The sequence below is a fragment of the Dama dama genome, chromosome 24 (assembly GCF_033118175.1).
Source record: "Dama dama isolate Ldn47 chromosome 24, ASM3311817v1, whole genome shotgun sequence".
Classification (NCBI taxonomy): domain Eukaryota; kingdom Metazoa; phylum Chordata; class Mammalia; order Artiodactyla; family Cervidae; genus Dama; species Dama dama.
The window spans coordinates 9382305-9398439 of record NC_083704.1 but is presented as its reverse complement, the minus strand read 5'-3'; positions in this window follow the sequence as shown (position 1 = coordinate 9398439).

The following is a 16135-nucleotide window of genomic DNA, read 5'->3' as shown; positions in this document are numbered from 1 at the left end:
ACATTCTGCCTTTGTAAATAAAATTTTAAGAGAAAGAGGATGGAGAAAGTAAAGAATCTTTCCGTTGAGTAAGAGTAGAGGTTTGCAGCTGGTATTTGTTTGTGCTAAACACTTCACACACATTGTCTCATTACAGTGCTTGGAGGGGCAGCTGAGAGAACACAGAGACTAAAACTGACCTGCACACAGGAGACGGCAGGAGAGCACAGCAGAAATCAGCACCACATTTAAATCAACTGCACTTCAGTACAAAGGAGGAAATGACAGCAGAAAGAAACTAAGAGAGTACAGGTAGATATAATTACGGTGAAGACCTCCCAGCTGGCTCAGTGGTGCAGAATCCACCTGCCAACTCAGGAGATGTGGGTTCAATCACTGGGTTGGAAGGATCCCAGAGACTGGAAGAAGGGAATGGCGACCTTCTCCAGTATTCTTGTCTGGAGAACCTCAAGGACAGAAGAGCCTGGTGGGCTGCAGTCTGTGGGATCACAAAGAGTAGGACATTACTGTGTGATTAAACACACACACACTACATAATTACATCGAACCCAGGAAAAAGATGTGACAGAATAGACATAATACTTAGCTACTCAAAGTGTGGTCAGCATTCAGCAGTACTGGCATCACTTAAGGGTTTGGAGCTACCGTTCCACAATCTGTGTTTGAGCAAGATCCTTCAGCAAGATCCACACATTAAAGTTTGATGAGAGGGCAGCACCGAGGAAACCTCTGAAGGAGGTCAATCCAGTCATTCCCTAGATGGCATCAGACACTGTCAGTGGCCTACCCATCAGCCATTCTCAAACCTTTCTCTCTTGCCTGCCTTCCAATAACAACACTAAAACAGCCAGCTACTTCCCTGCCTCTCTCTAGCTAAGGGTAGGAATGACCACCCAGGGGGACAATGAGACATTATGAAATATTTACTGGGCAGCTTCTGGTAAAGAGTTTCCCATTTGAGCAAAGTAGAGATGGTATGGTAAGATTTTTCTTTTTTTTTTTTTTCTTTTTTTTTGCTACCTTCTGATTAACTTTCTTCTAAGATTCCTAATGTAAAGTTACAGAGCTCATAACTGGGACAGCTATTTCATGGCTAAAAAGAGCAGGCATCACTAACATAGATAAAAAGAACACATATATGGGGTTAAAAAGAGTCTTATGATATCACTGAGCCACTGCACCAACTGCACTGTCCACCTTTGAACTTCTTGTGTTTTGTGAGATAATTACATGTCCCTTTGTCTAAGTCACTATTCTTTTCTTAGGGCTTTTTAAAAAACTTTTTATTTTACACTGGAGTATATTTGATTAACAATGCTGTTAGTTTCACACAGAAGGCAGAGGGACTTAGCCATACATATTGCATGCACCCATTCTCCCCCAAACTCCCCTCCCATCCAGTTTGCCACAAAACATTGAGCAGAATTTCCTGTGCTGTACAGTAGGTCCTTGCTGGTCATCAATTTTAAGTATGGCTTTGTGTTGTCACTGTTATATTACTTGCATCTGAGCATTTCTAATATTCCTTAGAGTCAGCAGAGTGAGAAGAAAAGAGAGAGACAGAATTGTCTATTCCATGTGTAGAAAGAAAGTTCATACGCAGGGGACAGAAAAAAAAACTCTGAAGGACTCAGAAATTTTTAGTCATATTGTAGACTTCATTAATTCCGTTATTTACATCTCAAAGAGTTGTGTATCTTAGTGTTTTTTGCCATAAAAACTGATAGCTGGTAAGTCTGTAATTCAAGTGAATTTCCTTTATAGACATACAATGTGAATCACACTTGAATTTCAGTATTCTATTAAAAATGGTTTATGAAAGTCAGTGATTAAAAGTGACAAGCTTTGTACAGCAGAAATTAGCACAACACTGTAAATCAACTATATTTGAATAAAATAAATTTTGAAAAATGACAAGCTTTGCTACTTTTTTGTTAACTAGGTTACTTTTAAACCTTATTTATTTCATTATGTGTGTTGTTGCTATACATTCACTGTGTAACTCCTCAAACCTGCTAAAATATAGAATTTCAGTCCATAGGGAGTAGATTTCAAAGTGATATAAGAAGTAGACAGGTTATATTTTCCCCAAACTTCTCATGACTAAAAAAATTTAATCAAAGAGTATTTCCTCCTATTTTCTTTCCTTTTCTCTGAATCAACAAAGTCTTGTTTGGAAGAAAAATGGAAATTTCAGCATCTCTTTCTGTATGGAATTGAAATATTCCATGACACTTCTATCACAACCTACCACTATCAGCCAGGGCTGCTGCCACTTCTGTTGCAACAAAAAGAAAGTGCAGTAAAAGATATGAATTACCAGTATTTGCAGGGATTAGGATTTAAATCTTCTCGTTATTTGAGTATGATGAAAGACTATATTTAAATACTTGTGAATGAAAATCTTTTATGAATCTATAAATGCATTTCCTATAATAGTAACATAATAAATCTTTAGATCATTGTGAACTTCCATGGATCTCACAGAAATCAATGATGTTCAAACTACGGAAAGGTTAAAATGAAAGATGAATTGCTTGAACTTACTGTTAATGTATTCAAGAACATACCTTGGAGATATATATGGCAATTGTTTCTGGATTTTTTTTTAATCATTTGGTTTTGGTTCAGACATTTTTTTTTTTTCTTTTGCAGGGGACTTGTTTGTTTGTCATTAATCTCTTCTCTCAAAAGATATAAGATTATGCCCAAGAAATCATTTGGATTTTCAAAGTTTTATTTTTTTAAATATATTTTTACAGTATATGCATTCAAACTTAATGTATACTTAACAAAATAATTCTCAAACTCCAATGTGCATGGGAATCACCTGGGGTCTTATTGAAATGCAGGCTAAAATTCAGTATATCTGGTGCTGGTCCTGAGACTCTGCATTTCTCACAAGGTGAACGTGGCACTGCGGGTTCCCACACCATTCTTCTGGTAGCAGGGCCTTGCATCTTATTTTTCAAAAGTGCATTCATTTATATGATTCTCCTATAATTCTCACCCTCCCCCCACCATATCAATGCTCAAGAAAAATTAAGTTGCTGAGAGCTTTGGGGTCTTCTCAAGACTGTACGCAATATAACTAACCCTCCAACTCACACAGACAGACACAAATCTAATTTTGTTTCTACTTCAAAAGAGGGCTTTCCCCTGTACCTCTACCAGGTTAGACATCCAGTCCTTTGGAGAAGATCAGAACAAGTCCTGCAGTCCTTAAGTTCATTTAGACTGTATAATTATCTGGGCTTCCCTGGTGGCTCAGTCGGTAAAGAATCTGCCTGCAATGCAGGAGATCTAGGTTCCATCCCTAAGCTGGGGAGATCCCCTGGAGAAGAAAATGGCAATCCACTCTAGTATTCTTGCCTGGAAAACCCCATGGATAGAGGAGCCTGGCAGGCTACAGTAGCCAATGTATGAGCAAAATAAATCAACTCCAGACTACAATTCAGTCTACAATAGAAGGACTTATGTGGCATTATTTATATGTCAGAATGCATTGTAATTTTGACTTTAACTAGACATTAGAATGGTATAGAGAGAGGCATGTCCATTTACATACACTGTGTGTCATTAACACGCCAGCTTTAAACAAAGCAGAAGTTAGTTAATATTCAGATGGGGGAAGGATGGGTGATAAACAGACTTACTAATTCAGAAGACACTGGTCCCAGTCCAGAGGAAAACAGAATAAGGGCTTGGTTCACTTTCCACTTCTGTCTTCCTTTCCTCTCTTTCTCCACCCTCCTCCTTCCTTCTCTGCCACAGCATACATCTCTAAAGAACCCTTAAAGATCTGATTCCATTTTTCATGAGGGAACTAACTGAAAAAGCTAAAATGCCTGTGAGGGTCTGAGAGCAGTGGAAAGCCTGGTTATCTGGATTTCTTAGGCAAGCTCACGGCATTCACACTTAAGGAAGCCTCCTGCAACATCACCCAGAATAAGCATATGGCAGACCTCCGTAAGCAACCATCACTAACTATTCAGTCATGTTCATTATGTTTGAATTAACAGTGACAGGACACATCCTGTTTATGAGATGATGTTTCTATTTAATTTCCTATTATCTATTAAAATCTCTCAGTTCTTGCAGAAAGGATGCACAGAAAAGTCATGCAGAGAGCTCAAGGACCACCCATATATTACTTTTCCCATTCTTTTCAAAATACAGTTCAAAAGAGTGGACTTAAAAATCAGCACCACCACATTAGTACAGCACTGTAACCTCACACTTTTGGTTCTGACTAGAGTGTTGGAAAGAGAAATGCACTGTTGGTTTTATCCCTAGCTGGGAGCCAAGTTACCCTCATTCCTGGGGAGCAAAGTGGAAGTGACACTGAATTGCATAGTTGTTGGGTGAAAAGACAGTTTCAATATACTGTTGGTGGTATTGTCATGTAAGCTATACTGCACTACACTCTCTGAATCTACACATCTGTCAGTGGGTCAGTGTGCTAGCATCACAAGACTGGAAATGAAGGCTAGTATGGACCTACTTAAAGATCACTGCTTCTGTCACATACGTCTCCAGTACTGCTCAACTGACATGACGCAGGAGGGCTGTGAAGATTAACTGCAAGGTAGCCATTCAGGAGGGGTCTGAGCTAAGACCTTGGTCCTGTGGGTTAGCTCAAGTCAGGCATCTATGGAGCTTTCTATTGGGTTTTTCTGAGATCTGATAGCTTATCACCACCTCTCAGTCTCTCATCCCAAGTGACCACTATGCTGATGGGATATAGCCAGCACTGGGATCGCCACACATAGACTCCAATCTCTCTTAATTTTTGCTTGAAAAATTTGCTTGAAAAATTGTTCTTCTAAAGTTGTAGGTTACCCACTGCTGCAAAACAGCTATAACCATTCTAGAGCTTTCATTCCCATGTACAGACTTCTCTCTTCCCCCACTCGGATTTGATTAGAGAACAAAAATATGCCTGCAGAGTTAATCCTTGCATTCACCATGTCACAGCACGAGAATCAAGAACTCTCTATATCAGAAATCATCTAACAAAACAAGAATAAGATGTTTATTTTTGTGGGGTTTCTGATTTTTTAGGTTTATGTAAAAAACAGGTCATCTTTGTGAAGACAGGAAAAGTAATACAATGACTCAGAGTGGGCCTTGGGTACAATGTGTAGACATGGCTGAATGTCCTCATGCCACTTAGATTTCATTAACTCTAAGTGAATCCTATTTTCAGGACTGATTATTCTTTACTAAAAAAGGAATCACAAAATTTTCCTCAGCAGAAAAACTGACACAAAGTCTTAGTAGTAGCCTAAAGACTAAAAATTCATTTACTGAGTGCATTTTGTTTAAATTAAAGTAGCATATAATCTATTCAATGTCTGAGTTCATTTGTAAATGAACGCCTACCCCTGCTAATAACAATAATAACATGCTGCATGTGTTGCAATCTTTTGTACTTTTAAACACTTTCAATATGAAGTGAACCACTTTTAATTTCAATAAACATCCATAAAATTTACACATTGATTTAATTGTCAGTGTTCCACCAAAGATATTGAAATCCTAAACTTTGGTACCTCAGAATGTGACTTACTTGGAAAAAGTAAGGTTAAAATGAGGTCATTAAGGTAGATCCCAATCCAATATGACAGTATCTTTACTAAAAAGAGGAAAGTTAGACACAGACAGGCTCAGAAGGAAGGTGATGTGAGGAGACAGCAAAGAGAGAGCATGAATCAAGCCAGGGAATATCTAAGACCTCCAGAAGCCAATTTTCTTCCGCTTACCTGGAATCAGTCATTTCAACTATTTTCTTTAACGAGGCTTCTCTTGGAGGATCTGACATGGAAGCTGATGGGTTCTCCTTCCTAGATGAATGAACTATGGTTATAAAAAGTGCTGAATTTCTAAATTTACATAATGAGTGTTCAAGTAATATGATTTGTGTACCGTGGAAAAATAATTTCAGGGAGCAAGTTCCTTCCTTCTAAGTGAGGGCCTGTAATTTCATTGCATAAATGCCCTAGTATATTCAGCATATATTTATGAAGTCTTATTATGTGCCTGGTACAGTATGAGACAAGAGGATTATTCATGAAACACATAATTAAACTGAGATGTCATTAAAAGTAGATCTGGCAAAAGAATGACAACAGTTTCCTAAGCACTCTGGGTGGAGCCAGTGAAAAAAGGATTCCCCACCCCCACCTTGAAAAGCCTGAGCTAAGTTTGATACTGTCATGGAAGAACTTGGTATATTCTCCATTAAAATAGAGATATTTTTGTTGGTCTTAATAAATAATATTAACAAGCTCTATTGTTCAATTAAGTTGATTGAATCAAATAAGATTATTAGCAATTCTCATGATAGCAATGCCTAATCTTTGCTTACCAGTATCACTATGCTCAAAATTGTCAAGCACTCTCTTCTTTGATATTTTCAACCACTTTATTGGGCAGGTACTACAGTGACTTCACTTTGAAGATGAATAAACCCATACATAACTTTACTTATGAGGTCACAGACGTAATAAAAAGTGCAGTTACATTCTAAAACCATGATTGTTTGTTTCCAGAACTGACAAAAGAAGGAGAGGACACTCACTTTCTATTTCGCACACCCACTGACCTAGGTTACACTTTGAGTGAAGGGACTCCCCTGGTGACCCAGGGGTTAGGATTCCGGGCTTCCAGTGGGGCCATGAGGGGAGAAGGGCTTGATTCCTGGATCAGGGAACTGGCATCTCACACACTGAGTGGAATGGCCAAAAAATTTAAACAGAAAGAAAAAAAAAGAACAACTTTGGGTAAAAATTCACCTCTGAATCTCATGAAATAATAGCCTTTGATTCACAGTTATACAAAATCCTCCCTTCATTTTTACAAAGTCTAGTCTAAGAGAGTAACAGTAACAGTACTCCAAGAAAAGAAAATACTATAGAAACTACAGACAGAAGGGTTTACAGACCCCTCAGAATGTGAATGTCATTTGTTGAATAATCACTCCAGAATACAAATTAGTATTTCAGAAGAGGAAAAAGTGCGTATAGATGATCATTGGAGTAAAGGAGTAACAGATGGCAAGTGGAACCTTTAAAAATCCAATATCGGTGAATCAGACACATGAGATTGGAAAATAGCCTTTTGTTTCTACCTTCAACAATTCTCTTCCCAAATAAAAATTCTCCTGTCAGCTATAGAGTTTATATCAAATCTACCACAAGTGTTCAAAGCAAAGAGAAAACCATGGTGGTGTTAAATGACAGAATTGGAAATGGCCTTAGAGACTATGTGTAACCCTCACACAGAGGTTGAAACCTCAGTACAGAGAGTTTAAAGTTGGTAACAACTGTAGATGGAAATCCTATGGCTAAAATGCATTCATTGTTAATGTGGGAATCATAAGAGTGTACGTCCAAAGTATTCTTTCTTCTCTATGTATTCTTCTGGAGGTGAGGTCTGACATGTTTATTAGTTCAAACAGTTTGTAACTCTGTTAAGAACATCCAGTGCTCATATATTTTCTAAAGCTGACTTATTACCAGTAAGGCATTTCATTTTCACAAGAACCTTTTCACACATGGGCCACATGCCAATGTAGCATTTTTCCCTCATTACCTTCAAAGGTGAGGCAGATTTGACTCCATCCTTCTTCCAGAGCATGCGGGCAGAGTATCAGCCACAATGACAGTTAGGAGGGTGACTTCACTGAGTTCTGGTCCATGATACATAGCTGGGAGAGGAAAATTACTTTAAAACATGCCTCACATCCCCCAGCCTCTCTTCTCCTTGCATGGTGGCACTGGTAGTCTTTTGTTCCACATGACATGACCTCAGTCTGGAAACATCCCAGGTTCCTGGGTCATCACTTGAAAGAAAGCCTCCCAGGAGAGCTGCCCAACCTCCACTGTACTACAGTATGGGAGACAAATAATCATTCTCTTACAGCACAGAGATCTCAAGGTGAGCTTGTGAGCACGGCATCACCTCACCGCTCCTGACTATCAGAGGGAAGGAAGATCGTAATGACCACTCCTACCACTGCGCTCATTCAGAACTCAGAGCATCCTGAACACATGCACACGGCTTTCCACGTCAAGATGGTGTTGACAGCAAATCAAAAATCTAAAAGAAACTAATATAGCTGGCTCTATTTTCTCTTTCTCTGGGTCTCTCACTTCTGTTTCTCATTGTCCACCTACTCTGGGGATCAGTCTATATCCCTGAGATGCAAACACTAGGCTTGCCAGCTCTACACTGCTGGATCAGCCTTCTCCATGTCAACACTCTAACAATTTCAGGATCCACACCTTTGGTATCTGATTCGTTTTATTCACTGGGTTCATTTTTACATAACTGATTCAATCCATGTCGACATCTACTCAGGTTAGTATCTCTAACTTATCAGGGTCTGTTACAAACACAGACTGTGGCTGGTATCCCTGCATGTATGATAAGGATGTGGAATCAAATATCCTTTAGTTGGTATATCTTTCTATTTCTTCTCCAGGTTTAGGCACCATTATAGTTAACAATGGCTTCCCTGGTGGCTCAGATGGCAAAGAACCCACCTGTAATACAGGAGACCTGGGTTTGACCCCTGGGTTGGGAAGATCCCCTGGAGGAGGGCATAACAACCCTCTCCAGTATTCGTGCCTGGAGAATCCCATGGACAGAGGAACCTGGAGGGCTACAGTCCATAGGGTTGCAAAGAGGCAGACACGACTAAGTGACTAAGCACAGTACAGCACAACACAGCCAAAAACACCCCTCAGATTTGTTGGTTAAATAGGACTACCAGAAAATAACTTTTTTTCACTTTTACCTTTTCCCTACTTATCGTAGTTTTACATAAATATACTATTCACCTTATCTATGTTGGTAGACATGAGTGATTCCATTAACAACAAAATGTCAACAACAGCAGATATACCTAAATCTTTCCCTTATTATGAGAATGTAAAGATCTCATGAAACTTCTAAGGAGAGGATTCCCTTCAATTGGAGTTGAATGTTGGAAAAATTTCTCCTTGCTTTCTGACATGATATGAGACAGTGGCAACAGTGATGGAGAAGGAAAGGGGATGATTTTGGAGGAGTCCTTGAAATGATGAATTGAGAAGAGAGAAATTTGAGACTAGTCTGCTCCTCTAAAACTGGCAGGAATCACCAAGTCAGTAAAATCTTCAAACATCTGAAGACAGACACATATTTATAGTCTTATTTTCCTTTTCTAAGGAGGAAAATCATGGGGAAAAAAGGGTGAGAATATTTGCAGCAATAAGAAACAACCTAACACCAGAGATAAGCACGTGTAAAGGACACCTGCTTCCCTATAAGAGATAAAGAAAAGAGATTATCTTTGAAGATATACAAAGAATTGCCTGAAGGATTAGAAGCTTTTATCCAGAGAAAAAATGGGAGGAGAAGGCAAAGCTGAAAGAATTGTCAAGAAAACACAAGAATATGCCCAAACCATGCCCAACCATGAGTGAGGAGGAGCTCGGTCACTTAAGGACTGTGCAGTGGCCCATAACACCAACAGCAAAGGGCATGCATGTCACCCGCTTCATTCACAACTTTTTGGTTCTTGGTCAACGATTTTAACCCATTGTCATAAGTCAACAACCCTAACACTAACCCTAACCTGATGTCCAGTATTAATAGTGTCTTCCATGGTATCTTCACTTGACCCGTTCTGATTGGTGATAGAGGACACAGGTCATCACTCTGTGATCATGGCACCTATTTCCCTAGCTTTCTAGAAACTGGGACCTAGTCAGTATATTTCAATTTACTTATTTTCTGCTTAAGCCACTAATGATTGATTTCTCTTGTTTGTAATCATATCCCTGGAGTGGACATTTTCCATGCTCTGCTCAGATCCTCTGATTCCACTCTTCAGTGCTGTGAGGTTCCCCCTCCAGATATCCCCCCTGTGCACTCTTGGTTGTAAACGCTGGCAACTTTCTTTGAAAGGACTACCCTCGGAGTATAAAACTGTTTGCACACAAGCCCACAGAGCTGCAAATGCTTGAAAACTGACGCCCTCCTTAGGCAGTATTTGACAAATGATCAACAGGTTAGGAATATGAAAACTCCTGTATCAGCTGGCTAGGGCTGCTATTACAAAGTACCACAGCCTGGACGCCATCAACAGTAGAAATTTACCTTCTCACAATCCTGGAGGCTAACAGCCAAAAATCAAAATGTCATTAGAGCTGGTTCTTCCGAGGCTGATCTCCTCGGTTTACCTTCTTCCTGTGTCTTCATGGGGTCTTCGTTTTGTGTGTGTCTGTGTTCTGATCTCTTCTGAGGAGGACACTGGTCATACTGGATTGGGGCGCACCCATGTGACCTCATCTTAACTTTTTTTCTTTTTAATTGGAGGGTAATTCCTTTAAACTGTTGTGTTGGTTTCTGCTGTACAACAGCACAAATCAGTCATAAGTACACAGACATGCCTTCCCTCTTGAGACTCTCTCCCACTCTACCCAACAGCGCACCACTCCAGGTCATCAGAGAGTGCCAGGCAGGGACCCCTGCATCCAGCAGCTTCCCGCCAACTAGCTACTTTATACATGGTGGTGTGTATATGTCAGTGCTAGTCTTTCAATTTGTCCCACCCTCTCCTCACCCCATTGTGCCCACAAGACCATCCTCTACGGCTGTGTCACTATTCCTGCCCTATCAATAGGTTCACCAGCACCATTTTTCTAGATTCCATATATATTCAGTAATTTGGTTTTCTCTCTCTGACATTTCATGCTGTATAACAGGTTCTAGGTTCATTCACCACATTACAACTGATTCAAATTAATTTCTTGTTATGACTGAGTAATATTACACTGTGGGCTTCCTAGGTGGCTCAGTGGTAAAGAATCCACCTGCAGCGCAAGAGACATGGGTTTGATCCCTGGGTTGGGAACATCCCCTGGAGGGGAACATGGCAACCTACTCCAGTATTCTTGCCTGGGAAATTCCACGGACAGAGAAGCCTGGAGGGCTACAGTCCATGGGGTCACAAAGGGTCAGACATGACTTAGTGACTAAACAACAACAACAATATTCCATTGTATATATGTACCATAACTTCCTTACCCATTCATCTATCAATGGACATCCAGGCTGATTCCATGTCCTGGCCAGTATAAACAGGGCTGTGATGAACACTGGGGTGGGTATATGTGTCTTTTTTAATTATGGTTTTCTCAGGGTATATGCCCAGTAGTGGGGTTGTTGGGTCATAATGGGCTTCCCAGTAGGCGCTAGTGGTAAAGAACCAACCAGTCAATGCACAAGACGTAAGAGACATGGGTTTGATCCCTGGGTCAGGAAGGTGCCCTGGAAGACGGCATGGCAACCCACACCAGTATTCTTGACTGGAGAATCCCACGGACAGAGAGCATTGGCGGGCTACAGTCCATGGGGTCACCAAGAGCTGGACACGACTGAAGCAATTTAGCGTGCACGCGCGCACAGCACATGGTAAGTAAAGACATGAACCCCAAACACGGCCACATGCTGAGGTGCTGAGGGGTGAAGACTGCAATCTCTGAATTTTCAGGGGGACACAATTCAGCTTGTATCAACGACCTCCCTTGTCTCAAGGGGATATACACAATAAGACACGGTATACTCCAGAGAGGCTCTGAAAGATGAAGCTGAGGCTGGGACATGGTCTAAAATCACACTCTTTCCTGAGTTTCTTGCCCTTGTTTGGCCAGTTCCACTCAGTATTTCAGTGGTTCCTCCTGGGAGCCCTTCCTTAATAAATTACTTAACAGGAATTCTCATCTCTGGCTCTGCATCCTGGAAAGCTGAACCATTAGATTATCCTGAATAATACACCTTCCTTTGCTCAGATGGTATTCCAACAGAAAAACCTGTAAGAGGATATGCACATCCTCTGTAAAGCATCAGGAAGTGCTGCCAGTGAGACAGAGAACTGAGGACTCCAAAAACCCTCTCCTCCACAGAAGCACTGAGGACACGGGCGACATTGTCAGAAATCAGCTTTTCAGAGCTCTGGAAATTAACCAAAGGCTTGCAACACTCTAGAAAACATACATCTGAGAAAAATAGCTGAATCTCAGTAAGAACAGATGACTTCCAGCATTTCAACTTCTCTACTTTTGACCCCCTTTTCCAACACTGCAGTAGCCTTGAAAAACCAACACCCTCACAATCAGTGAAAACTAACATTCTAGCAGCCTCTGAAAGTGTCAGAACAAGGATGGAGCTATTCCAGTGCCCAAATCCCAGAGAACTGCCGTTATCTGACCTGCCTGTCCATTCCCTGGAAAGGAACTCTCATAGAATCAGCTTTCATTTGACCTAATTCAGAATTCTTCCAGGGAAAACAGCGTTTCGATACACTGTAATCAAACTATCAAATGTGAAAGCAACAAGAGATTCTTGAAAGCTGCAAGAAAGATGTACTCATCACATACAAGGGCTCCTCGATAAGATTAATAACTAACTTCTCATCAGAAACCATAAAGACCACAGGCAGTGAGATGATACATTCAAAGTGCTGAAATAAAAACACTATCAACCAAGAGTTGAAGCAGCAGTTGTATAGAACCAAGACTTCTACATCCAGTAAAATTATCCTTTAAAAGCTAAGGAGAAATTAAGGTATTTCTATATAAGCAAAAATGGAGAGAAGTGGTCATTAAAATACCTGCTCTACAATAACCACTGAAGGAAGAAATGAAGGAACACTAGACAGTAACTTAAATCCTCATAAATAAATTGCAGCAGTAGAGATAGCTGCATAGATAAATATAAAAGATTCTATAATATATGTATTATTAATAGCACTTTTTCTTCCTAACTGATGAAAAGAAAACTGCATAAAGCAATAATTAAAAATCTGTGTAGATGAGCCTATAAAGAAAGAAGATGAAATCTGCATAACAATAAGAGCAGCAAGGATGATGGAGAAAACTAGGGCCATTTAGGAACAAAGGTTTTTAAACTACGGACATTAAGTTTGTGTTAATCTGACTAGATTGTATAAATTAATATGTTAATCATAATTGCTAGGGCAGTCATTAGTAAAATGATATATACAATAAAATAAATGACAAGGGAATTAAAGTGATACACTAGAAAAATAGAACACGAGAGAAGACAGTAAAAGAGGAAATACAGAACAACAAGAACAAAAAAGACATGAGGCATAGAGAAAATAATTCTGGAAAACGTAAGTATTACCACATAGCAATTTCATTCAATGTAAATGGAATAAACACTCCAATTAAAAGGCACTGCTTAAAAAAAAAAAAAAAAAAGGGCACTGCTTGATAGAATGGATTTATTTTTTAAAAAGGAAGAAAGAAAAAAAAAAACATGATCTGAGTACATGTAAATCAAAACCACAATGAGATACCACAATATTCTAAGGTATTACTTGTTCTTCCTTCTCTTTTAAAGTTTCTATTGTTTGGGGATCTGAGTGTTTTGAAGAAAATACTGAATCATACCTCACCTCTGTGTACACACACGTACACACACACACTAGCATATTTTTATGTCTCAGTTCTACATGCTAAAATGGAGGAAATGCAATAGATAAGGGCCAAGTAAAGATATTCATAGAGCTTAATGCTGTGTCAACAACATGCCCACATGCCCAAATGTAGGATTTCCAAAATATTTTAGAAACGAAATTTATACTCACAAAATATGCCACATACATGCAAACTGGGCCAGAGAGCCTTGCAGAATCAGAAGGGACTATTCTGCAAATGTACTACCTCACTTTATCTCCACTGCAACTCTGTGATATAAATATTAGCAGGTATTTTAATCTCCACTTAAAAAATAAGGACTTAGATGTCAGGAAGATACATTATTTGCAGAGGCTGTACAGTTAATTTGTGGCAGAAACAGTATGAAAACATACCCTGATTCTTTCCTATTTTTATTGGAAAGAGTACATCTTCTTTCCTTTCATCATACAAGCAGCCCATTGAAGCAGCAAGTGAAATTGTTCTGACTTTGTAGTTAAAATGCCTGAGAGAATTTTAAAGTAGGTGATGAGATTTTGCTATTCTATAACTTAATTTAAAAAGAGGAATGAAAGAAGTTGTGCTGAGAATGTGATGCAAGTCTTTAATGGCATATTTGCTTAAAATATTGTAGAGGGAATTGCCCATGAGCTGCTTATTGAAATCAAATAAATTTCCTTAAATCACTGTCTTTTTCTTTTCTTTAACAAAGTCTGCATTGGCAATGAGTTTGCAGTCATCACAGTGATAAAATGAGGCCTATCAACCTGTCGAGAGGTAGTCAATAGCACACTGAACTAAGCCCCCCTCCCTTCAGCATGTACACACACAAATGCAATATCCTCATTTTATGACCTGAAGTATTTTTCTCTTCTACTGTGTGCTTTTCAAAAAGTGGCAATGCCTTAGAAGCAAAAGGAGGACACTCGAGCCACTTTTGAAATAAATTCAATATCTGTTCCTGTTAGAGAAAACTGTCATAAACCACAAGGCATCGTATTTTGGCTAAACTATCAGCCAGCCACCTTTTATGGAACTGTCTTTACTACCTACTGCATTTCTTGAAATTGCCCACGTTGCTCATAAATGTCAAACAAGGTTCGCATACTTACCTGGGCTTTTCTATTTAGCAAGTGACAGCAAAATGCCCTCCCAGTAGAATGATATCCATGTAATTTAGATGAGGAAGTAAAACTAAGAACCAAGATGTCTCTTGCCCCACCGTGGTTGCACTGCTGAACAAGAAAATGTCTCTTACCCTCACTGAGAAGCAGCGCCAAGAGGGAGCATAGAGCGTGTTTGTATGACGCAACCAGCTGTGCATGGAATGAGCCCTTAATTAAAAATTACTTAAGAGTAATACAACTAGGGTCACCACTGCCATTTTAATTTCAGTGGAATTGAAAGACAATGCTCTGCAAGCACTGAGCCACTCTGTTTCATTTCTATCTCCTTCTCTAGGATGGTACAGCCAACACAGTAGAGGTCTCCAGTGCTACAAGAAGAGATGAGGTGCGAAGGCAATCAAAGACTACTTTAAGGCACAGAAAAATCCCTACAACACCTATGGTATTCTTCTCCCTTCTTACAGAAAAGGATTTGGCTCCCTGTTTCTTCATCTGTAAAATAGTAATAAGAATATCTGACCAAGAAAACTGTTGTAAAGACCGAATGAAAAAAAGCATGTATCAAAATCTTCTGCTTAAGATGATACCAAAAGTCTGCATGGAAACACCACCCAAAGTCACCTCTAGCCAGGCTAACCAAGAATAAAAGACAACACAAATTGCTAGTGTCAAAAATGGATGAAATACTATCACATCTGATCTCATACATATTAAAATGGTAACAGAGGAATACTTACTACCAAAAAAACCCTATGGTCACAACTTTGGCCATTTAGATAAAACAGATGAACTCATATAAGGAGAAATAAAGAAGCTGAATAGCCCTATATGTACTTTTTAACTAAATCAATATTTAATAGCCTCCCCCCCTCCAAAAAACAAAAAGTATCAGGCTTAAATGGTTTCACTGGTAAATTCTACCAAACACTTAAAAAGAAATTATATCAATTCTCTCCCAAAAATAGAAACAAGAAATAATTCTATGAGGCCAACATTATCCTAAAACTGAAACCAGATAAATATTACAAGGAAACAAATGACTAGTATCCAAATGATTAAAATCATGAACATATATGTGAACTTCCTTATAAATATTAGTAAACGTCTCAAAAACTGCATAAAAAATTCTATAGCACAACCAAGCAGGATTTATTCTAGGTATGCAAGGTTGATTCAACATTCAAAAATTCATCAATGTAATCTTATTAACAGAAAATTCTAGATAACTTAAAAGATAAAATTTTAAGGATCAGAAGCATAACAATAACAGAAGCATAACAATAACCATAGCAACAGAACAACAACTGAAATCACTCATTGAGTCCTTAAAGAAAGACCTTTCTGCTCACTGCCATACCAGTTCAGCCTTGTCCTACCAGGAACAAACAGAAAAAGGGCAAAAGGCAAGGCCGGAACTCAGGGGCTTTCTTTCTCCTTTACCTGAGAGTCTGAATGAAGGTCTTGAAATAGAGCTGTTTATATACCCATTTCACAGAAGAGAGAAAATCAATA